The sequence below is a fragment of the Ambystoma mexicanum genome, chromosome 2q (genome assembly GCF_040938575.1).
Source record: "Ambystoma mexicanum isolate Mex_15411 chromosome 2q, UKY_AmexF1_1, whole genome shotgun sequence".
Taxonomy (NCBI): Eukaryota; Metazoa; Chordata; class Amphibia; order Caudata; family Ambystomatidae; genus Ambystoma; species Ambystoma mexicanum.
The window spans coordinates 184,148,655-184,157,894 of record NC_090924.1 but is presented as its reverse complement, the minus strand read 5'-3'; the positions used below and the strand labels follow the sequence as shown (position 1 = coordinate 184,157,894).

General features: G+C 43.3%; 1 long non-coding RNA gene across 1 annotated transcript; it reads right to left on the bottom strand.

Annotated features, from left to right (window-relative positions):
- Positions 1-839: 839 nt before the first annotated feature.
- On the bottom strand, positions 840-5,295 carry LOC138569265 (uncharacterized). Its single transcript, XR_011303194.1, has 3 exons — positions 1,778-5,295; positions 1,552-1,689; positions 840-1,252 (listed from the first exon to the last, which is right to left on the bottom strand). It is a non-coding gene; the product is annotated as an uncharacterized lncRNA (long non-coding RNA).
- Positions 5,296-9,240: the final 3,945 nt, after the last annotated feature.

The window sequence follows — 9,240 nt, the reverse complement described above, 5'->3', positions numbered from 1 at the left end:
TAGATCTTCTTTAAATGACTTCATCTCACTCAACAATTCATCCAATCGTTTTTTATATTGTTCAATCGGGACGATTTTCTTAATTTCTTCCTCCAATTATTTTAGGTCTATGGCTATTTTTTCTGTTGTCTGTTTAGCAGTATCTATTATCAGGATAACCCAATCCCTGCCGCATTTGTTTCCGATGTAACTCCACTGTAATAAGAATTCTTTATTCTCTAGAGAAATCCTTGGTTTGTTTCTTACTACGAGCCCCATTGGTGGTAAACTGTTTCTCAGATATTCTAACATTATACTACCATGTAGTTCCGACCTAATAAGTCTCTTTTTAATCCGTGTTAATTTGTCCCAAATAGTAAGATTAGAGGTGTCACCAAGTTCTCCTCCAAACAGTGTTCAGTAACTCAGTAATTCTGTGATGTACTCATCATCATAGCTTTTACACCTTTCAGCCGCCATATTGTCACCTGTATCATGTGTCACCTGTTCCTCCCAAGTAGAAGATGATGTCATCTGGCAGATGTATTAACAATGTATATTTCTGTCTCACGGCAAAGCAGCCGTACAAACTCACAACCAAATCCTGGGAGACTAGAGGTAATATTTATGTCCACCTCGTATGAACAGCCCTCTACCGAAAAACAATAACAATGCACAATGTTCACAGGGTCACTTGCTTCCCCAGTACCATTCAGGTTTTCTTATCTTTTGTGTATGCAATTCACACTCATTAAATTATAACATACGTCTTGAATTTGTATAAAAAAATAGTTATTTATTTATTTTATGTATCAAATATTTGTTAAAAATATTTCACATCTACAATAATCTAGAATCTTTATACATAATATCTAAAAACAGACATTTCACAACAATATCATCAATTCTACTGTACAATGTCAATGTTTTGTAGCACTCCAATTATTTTACAATTCATGACGGTAATTTCTCAGTTAGGATCTGTTGATCGCTCTCCTCTCACATACGAAAACACTCCCCAGTCCATACATTTAAAAAAAAAAAACTGTGTTCATATCACTCATTCCTTCTCTCATACAACAGTCATACCATACCCGACATGTTTCATTCCTATTCACTGTCAAACTTGTAGCTAGGAAATTCTTCAGGGGCTATGTACCACATTCATTAGAATTGTACATTTGTGTCTGTCTTCTTTCAGATTTTTTGGGAAGGTAACTTCAAATGACCTCCCTTTAATCCTTTTCTTCAGGTCAAACCACCAAACGAATATCTGTGGGAAGCAAGTATAGGATATTCAGATTTAATGCTAAAAAACATCCCTGTTGTAATTATTATTACATACAACAAGCTGTACTAAATGTAACAGCAGAAGGGAATGATTAACTTCAATAACTCCTTCTTTTCATCTGTTCACACATCATCTCTCTTATAACTTGGTACAGGGTTTACATGTTCAGGTTTATTCATAATTAGTTTATCATCTATACATTTCTCAATGAAATATTTTTTATTCTGATTTTATCAAACACTGCGTGATCTCTTTTATTAGTATTTCTGAAAAAAAGTCACCTTATCTTTTTCCCTTTGCGACGATCGCCTTGTCTCTTTTGATTCTGCTTTGGCCGGTATCGATTATGGCCACCCCTCCAAGTCAAAGCAGTGGGCAACGGATCCTCACCGCATCTATTGGTCCAAATGGGCACACCCCTAAATACAAACATATGGTGTACACCATGAGTATTTTTTACACCTAACTCCTAGGACAGTGGTTTCAGCATGATTGTCATGTGCTAACCTATATGGACTTGTTAACTCAGGTATCAGGATGCAGATTAGATAGCCTCTTTGGATTCTTCTGCTGAGTCCCTTTATTATGCTGCGACTCTCTTAGTACTTCCTCTCGTTGAAGTTTCTTACTCTGGGAGATACAACACAGTATCAATTTTCCAGAAAAGCCTCTAACACCATTTTTAACCTGGCATATAATTAGCTATGCGTTTTCTTTTTTTCAAAAATGCGCATTAGCAATTTTAATTCTTACCCTCAAGGGTCAGATTATTAATAGCTAGTAGTTGTCCCGGGCTTTATTGGTGAGGTGGCTTGATTGGCTTCTCTCAATGGAACTCCCAGTGTCGCTTAGGCAGACAGTATGCAGCTCTCTAGGGGTATGGTAGTGGGTATATTCAGGAAATATCATGCCATATTTGACGTGGCCTTGTCCTTCTGAGATAGATATGCCCTGAGGCACTTTCTAATTGTTGGTAACATTTTTCCTCAAGATTATCTAGTGGTTGCAGTTGCAATTGTTTTAGAAAAGGTTTTTTAAAATATAATTATGACTAGCAGGTGTAACCGTGCTTTGTACGGTAATTCCTACTTCAGTCATAGTTTGATGTTTATTTCATTAACTAAACCAATGCTTATGTGTCGACAATATTGCTAGTCATTACTTTAGGAGCTAGTCTGAACAAATTGACTTTGTTTCCAACTCTGGAGCAAGCCACATAAAGCAGACCATGAGAAAAGCATGTGTCCCGTAAACAGGGGCCAGCTACTTTGTGTTGGAGGGTCCAAAAAAGGTATATTTTATAACTTTACAATACAGTGGTGATCGGCTACCCAGCCCTTTTGCATGACGGTTGATGCTAGCAGGCTACAGAAACAATGATATGAACCATTTATCAGCACACATGGTCAGAGCAGTAAAAAACATTTATTAAGAAAAAGTATGAATATAAAAACACATGTATACAAAGTTCATCACAATAGAAAAACAAAAATGCAATCAATCAATATATATGCACAGCCGAAAAGACGGTTGTGATAAAAAAATAACATCTATTCTATTAAAAACATTGGGCCTCGTTACGACCCTGGCGGAGTGGGTTTACGCCAGCGGTATTCGCGGCGGACCCGTCCGCCCCACTACGAGTTCCCGTAGCGCCATGGAGCGTTTTCCGCCTGGTTTTTCCGGGCGGAGAAATCCATGGCGCTACGGGACCTTGTTGTTAATTACGCCACCGTATTTTATGGTGGCGTAATTAACGCCTTCCCCACTCCCATTATACCCTATGGGGCAAAAATGGGAATGGGGAAGGGTAAAATGGGGAATGGGGATTTACCGCTCCGCCAAGGTCGGAATGGGGCGGTAAATCCGCCAACCCCCATGGCGCTATCGGCAGCTTTCCGCCGTGCTCCATGGTGCATTTGGCGCCACGATTTCCGCCAGGGTCGTAATGAGGCCCATTGTTGCACAAATAGCTCACACCTAAAGTGAGGTTAGTATCAGTGTGTTGTGAATTACACCATCAATATCATCAGTGTATCCTAAATTACACCATCAGTGTCGACACATTATGTTTCTGGCCAGCGAGGGTGCAGACTTTGATACCAGTAATCAACTTCTGAGTCTCAAAATGAGCCTTCCTCAGGACATCCAACTTCCAAACCAGATTGTGTAGGGCTCCCCACTCTTGAAGAACCACTCCAATTAGGCACTACAACATAAACCAAAACCATATGTTAAAACACCTGTTGTGGTTTAAAACTGACCATTTGGTGTTGCCAACTATTACAACCTCAATCTGTTCACCATAGTTGGTCATCAACCTTCTATTTCTTCTCATGTCTCTGGCAGATCATTTCTTGACACAACCAAATCCTTAAGTGTTCAGTGGAACCTTTAAATATTAAAAAGGGGTGGGGAATTATTATCTCCTTTATTTAAAATAATGTTTTGTTATATCCTTATTATCTCGCCATTTCAATGCACGATCTGTGACCTGCTTGACTGTGTATGGTCCTGTAAACAGGGGCTTGTATCACCGGCATGTAAAATCTCCTGAGTGGATCTAGGACATCATGGTCAATAGCGACTGCAAAAGTTCTAAAGGTAGCTCTAGAGAAATGTGTTTCACAGCCAATCGTAACAAGCGACTAGGCTCCGGCTAGTCAAGGATCATGAACTCAGTTTGAACATCAGCAACCAAAAAAGGATTTCTTCTTTTTACAAAATCATTGATTTGATAAAGGCAAATAATTAAACAAAATTTAAAAACATCTTTTAACAGCATGTCCCCGGGATAAAGTGGTGGAGGCTTCATACATTCTTTGTTTATCTCTGGCTTTTTGTTATCTTCATTTCCTTTGGGCCTCTCCCATGGTCCCTGCAGTTGGTGAGAAAAAGAAGACTCACTAGCCATCAAGGAAGCAGTGGATTCATACATTTCTTGTCCCAATACATCAGACATTTTTTTTCTCCATCTAATAACACCCTCGTGGAGTAGCCAGTGAATGTCCCATGCGCTGTCCAGTTACCACCTATTGTGGGTTTAAATTGTGGTCGGACCCTGGGTTATTGCGCAATGCAAATAATGCTTAAGGTAGACAGTGCAACCACGTTTTTTTTAAGTGTCTTTTTTATTTTGGCAATGCTTTCCTTGAGCAGGCCGTTGGGGTGCTCACACACCCTGTTTGCTTGTGAGGGAGAGGAACAAGAGAATTTGTGTTGTATTTCCAACAAGGATGTGATGTGGTGAAACATCTCATTGGCGAAGTGAAGACCATTGTCAGACTGCAGGCCCTCACACACACCCCATCGTGAGAACCTTTCATGAACCTGGAATTTTGCTGCTCTAATGGCTGGGAACAGGTACCGGCTTTGATCCATTGGGAAAATGGGCATGCGACCACTACATGTAGGGTTAGCCCGGGCATACTTGGAATATGTCCACATAGTTGAAATGAAGGGGTTGTAATGGACCCACTCTGAGAAGTATGGCTCCTCCCACAACCCTTAGTGTATGACCTGCTGTAAATTGTTTACACGCAAGGTAATGTGTCATTCATTCTGCCACGTGTTTGACCAAACTAGGAAAGAACCAGTCTTCTCCAATATGAGCAGCAAGCACATCCTTCCCCATGTGCGTAGCGTGGTGCAACTGTGTCAGTGCAGTGTGCAATAATGAGAATGGCATTACTACTTTCCCAGTGTTGTCTTGCCACCAAAGGGTGCCTGTTGGAGATAATGTAACTGCCCTCTTTAGCCATAATTCTTTCTCTTCCCTGGGTGCAGCTCCCTGCAATTCGATAATATGTGTCACTGGTAATGTGTTATACCCTTCTTTCAACACCATTGTTTGTACATAGTTGCCTATTAGGGACGAGGCATCAATTTTCAAAATGTCCCCAAAATAAGCAGCAGGTTTTGCTTGTGCATCAGCTGCCTCATTGCCCCAAGAGGTGGGATCCTCCCCCTTGTGTGGGCCTGGCACTTCAACTGGGCTAAGCACAGTGGGAGCTGAGGTGCCTCTATCAGTCTGCCAAATATGAGTGCGTGCTGCACCAGTGACCCATCTGCATGCCTGAAGCCCCACCTCAGACAATGTGACAGCCCAGAATGCATCTGAATATACAATCAGTTATTTGCCTTTGCTTTGTTCCAGTGTCAATATTAAAGCTTCTAGCTCCACAGCCTGTGCAAAAAAATGTGATGGTAAACCTTGCTCATCCCATCCTCTGTCAACCTCACTACTGCTGTCCCAGTATGTCTTTGCCTAGTCATCTGGTCAATTGTTGATGACTGGTCAATATAAAGTATGTCTCCCCCCTCAAGTGCATTCTCCTGTACTTCTGGGATGTTGTCATGGTTTTCTATGTTGGCGGTGCAGTCGTGCACGTAGTCCTCATCCTCTATGGGTTTGGCGACAAAAGTCGCCGTCTTGACAAGTCGACACCTCACTATCTTGAAGGATGGGTTTGACAGTAACACCTCATACCCCGAAGCTCTCTGTGTTGTCAATGTACTTTTCGGTTTTTGCAGTATTAGGAAGAGAACATTCTCCACATAAAGAGTGGTGCCGCATCCCATGGTAATACTTGCTGATTTGCCTACCGCAAATGCGGCAGTAGCCAGTACCTGTTCGCATGCTTAGTGTTCCTTCATAACTGGGTTTAATTTCCCACTGTAGTATGCTAATGGTCTGTGCCCCATGCTCATCTTCTGTGTTAGTACTGCAGTCATCACTACTCCATTGCAGTGTGAGAACAGGAAACATGTGTCTTGATAGTCTGCAATCCCTAATACAGGAGGGTGAATATTGCCATGTTCAGCTCCTAAAATGCATTGGTCATTTCTTCTGTCGACTGTAAGGTGTACACCCTTTCTGTGCTTCCTTCAGTGCACATAACAACGGCCTATTGTATGTACTCTAGTCAAACACTGATGCTCTGCAATAATTGCATAGTCCTAGGAACTGGTGCATTTGTCTTATGTTTGTGTATTGCCTCTGCTCTTTCTGGTGTTCACCTTTTGGCCATCTTGTGATATCAGTTGTCCAATGTACAAAACTTCTTTCTGTGAATATTGTAATGAAGCCTTGTCTACCTTTTACCCTTTTTCTTTGAGTCTAGTCAACATGTATACAGAGTCATCTTGTCATGCCGTTTGCAAAGAGGTTCCCTTGGAGTCTGAGAAACCAATGGCAACTCCGCCGCCATTAATCGTTCCAATTTTTTCCCCCATTTCCTGTTGCTACGCTCTAGTCTTTTTCCGGCCTCTCCCTGGTTTCACTCTTAACCACGCCTCTTTGTTTTGCCCAGCGCTTTGCAACTGAAGCTTTCACGCTCCGTTTCGCTAGCGCTCTCTCTCCAGTTCCTTGCCTGCTTCCTGACCGGTGTTTTTGCCGGTTATCGTCCCTTTCTGCCTTCCTTTGTAGCTTTTCTCCTTCTGGTGCCCTTTCCATCCTTGGTTTCGTCGCTTTTTCCTTCGTCTTTCTGCTCTTTGCATCCTCTCCCGTTTCCCTCTCTTCTGGTCCTACTTTCTTTCCCCGGTTCCTCAGTCCTCCATTTCTTTTTGTACTTTCCTTCCTCCGTGCTTACCTGTTTCCTTTCCTTTTACCCTTCCAACTAGACATTTGACGCGACTCCCTGCGGTCTCTGCTATCCTCTCCAACCCGGAACTTCCTCTCCTTCGGTTATCTGGAGAAACAGCTTGTCTGGGTTACAGCTCCTCATCAAGATCGAAATATAAGAGAGAGGTTTTTTTTTAGCTAACGCTTTTTTCCTCTCCTACGGCTTCTGCGGAAAGGGGGTCCCTTGCTTCCCTGGTTTACGAGGGGGAACAGGGTGGCTTCTAACAGCGGAAGACCATATCTCTTCTCAAAAAAGAAATCCACAAGAAAAAAGGGGCGAAGACGCGAGGAGTCTACTGAAGAATCAGGTGAGGAGGAGTGGGTTCTGCATAAAGACGATTTTGGTTCCGACGAATCAAGAGATCAGCCTGACATTCATGACAGATTGCAAAGCCTAAATGATCCTACAATGGCTACGGCTGAACAGATACAGGAGTTGCTTGCTGCGGTACATAACCTCACACAGGAACTGCAAACCGTCAAGGTAGAGAATACGGCCCTAAAGCAACGTATTGATAACCAAGAAAGAGCTCATGCAGTATTACCCCCTATGCCCCTGGCAACGGGTAAATATGACGGTTCTCCACAGAAATTCAAAGAGTTCATTTAGGCATGTATAATACATTTTACTTTCAGACCCCAGACGTATGCCTCCGATAATGCCCGCATAGGGTTTCTCATTTCCAACCTTACTGGAAACGCACTGGCATGGGCCACCCCATTAGTAACCAGTGCTAGCCCACTGCTGCAAGACTATAGTGGTTTTACGGCACAATTCAAAGAAGCCTTTGAGAGACAAGAAACAGCCTTGATAGCCAGTGAGCAGTTGCTTGACATCCGTCAGGGTAGTTCGGATTTACTATCCTACATTTCCCGTTTTAAGAGGGTTGCCGCCGAAACCGGGTGGCAAGAGGCGGCTCAATATACCGTTTTCCATCGTGGTCTCAGAGAAGAACTAAAAGATGAATTGGCACGCATGCCCAGACCTGCAACCTTGTCGGAATTATGGTCTACCGTTCTCCAATTGGATTTCCGCCTTTCCGAAAGGCGTACAGAAAAACGAAGAGGTCGATTCACGCCTACACTCTCCGAGCCTTGTCTACCCACTACCTCCTCCACCCATCAAACCAAGGATGAACCCATGCAGATAGGTACTACCCGGGGGCCCCTTTCGTCTGATGAACGAAGGAGAAGAAAGGACAATAATTTGTGCCTGTATTGTGGTTCTAACCAACACCTGTTACGTGACTGTCCAGAAGTACCTCCACGACGGTCGGGAAACGCCCCACCTCGGAACTAGTGGGGACAAGTTACCGAGGGGGATTTCCTAGTCCCTACGTCTCAATGTCGATAACATCCATCTCATCCACAGAAGACACCCGTCTTATGGTTCTGGCAGTTCAGCTCACCCTTCATCAAAGATCTTATGAAGTCCTAGCTTTACTGGACTGCGGAGCAGCAGGATGTTTCATGGACATCATGTGGGCTAACCAATCCGGCATAGAACGACTAGAGAAAGATGAAGACTAGAAGGTGGAAGGAGTTGATGGCAAGCCCTTAAGTTCTGGTCTGATTACTCATACCACTCCGCCCATGACGATGAAGTTGCTTCAGCATACAGAGACTATCCAGTTTGACCTAATAAGAGCTGCCCATTTCCCGGTCATACTAGGGGTATCATGGCTTCGCAAACACAATCCTACCATAAACTGGAGAACCAATCAGATGTCTTTTTCTTCTGAATATTGTTTGAAGAAGTGTCTTCCGGAGACCAACTATGCCACCGTCCAAGTCATATCTGAATTCTGTCCAACAACTGATACCTTGGGAATACATACCATTCCCATCGACCTGGCTAAGTATAGTGAAGTTTTCCAAGACCAAGAAGTCCAAGAATTACCTCCACATAGACCAGAGGACTGCGCCATTGACCTGGTCCCAGAGGCCCTAGTTCCGTTTGGGCGAATGTTCTCCCTTTCTCTGAAGGAAAAAGAAGTCCTCAAGAAATACCTTGACTCCAATCTCCAAAACGGTCACATTCAACCCTCACGTTCTCCTGCTGGGGCATCTTTGTTTTTTGTGCCCAAAAAAGATTCTGTGGAACTAAGACCTTGCATCGACTACCGAGGTCTGAACAGAATCACCATTAGAGATCGGTACCCGATGCCGTTGATTAAGGATATATTAGAAGCCGTACAAGGGGCCACTGTGTTCTCCAAGATCGACCTTCGAAGAGCCTACCATTTGCTATGTATTCGATCCGGCGATGAATGGAAGACTGCTTTTAGGACCCCCTTCGGCCACTTTGAGTATAGGGTGATGCCATTCGGTCTGGTCAACGCCCCAT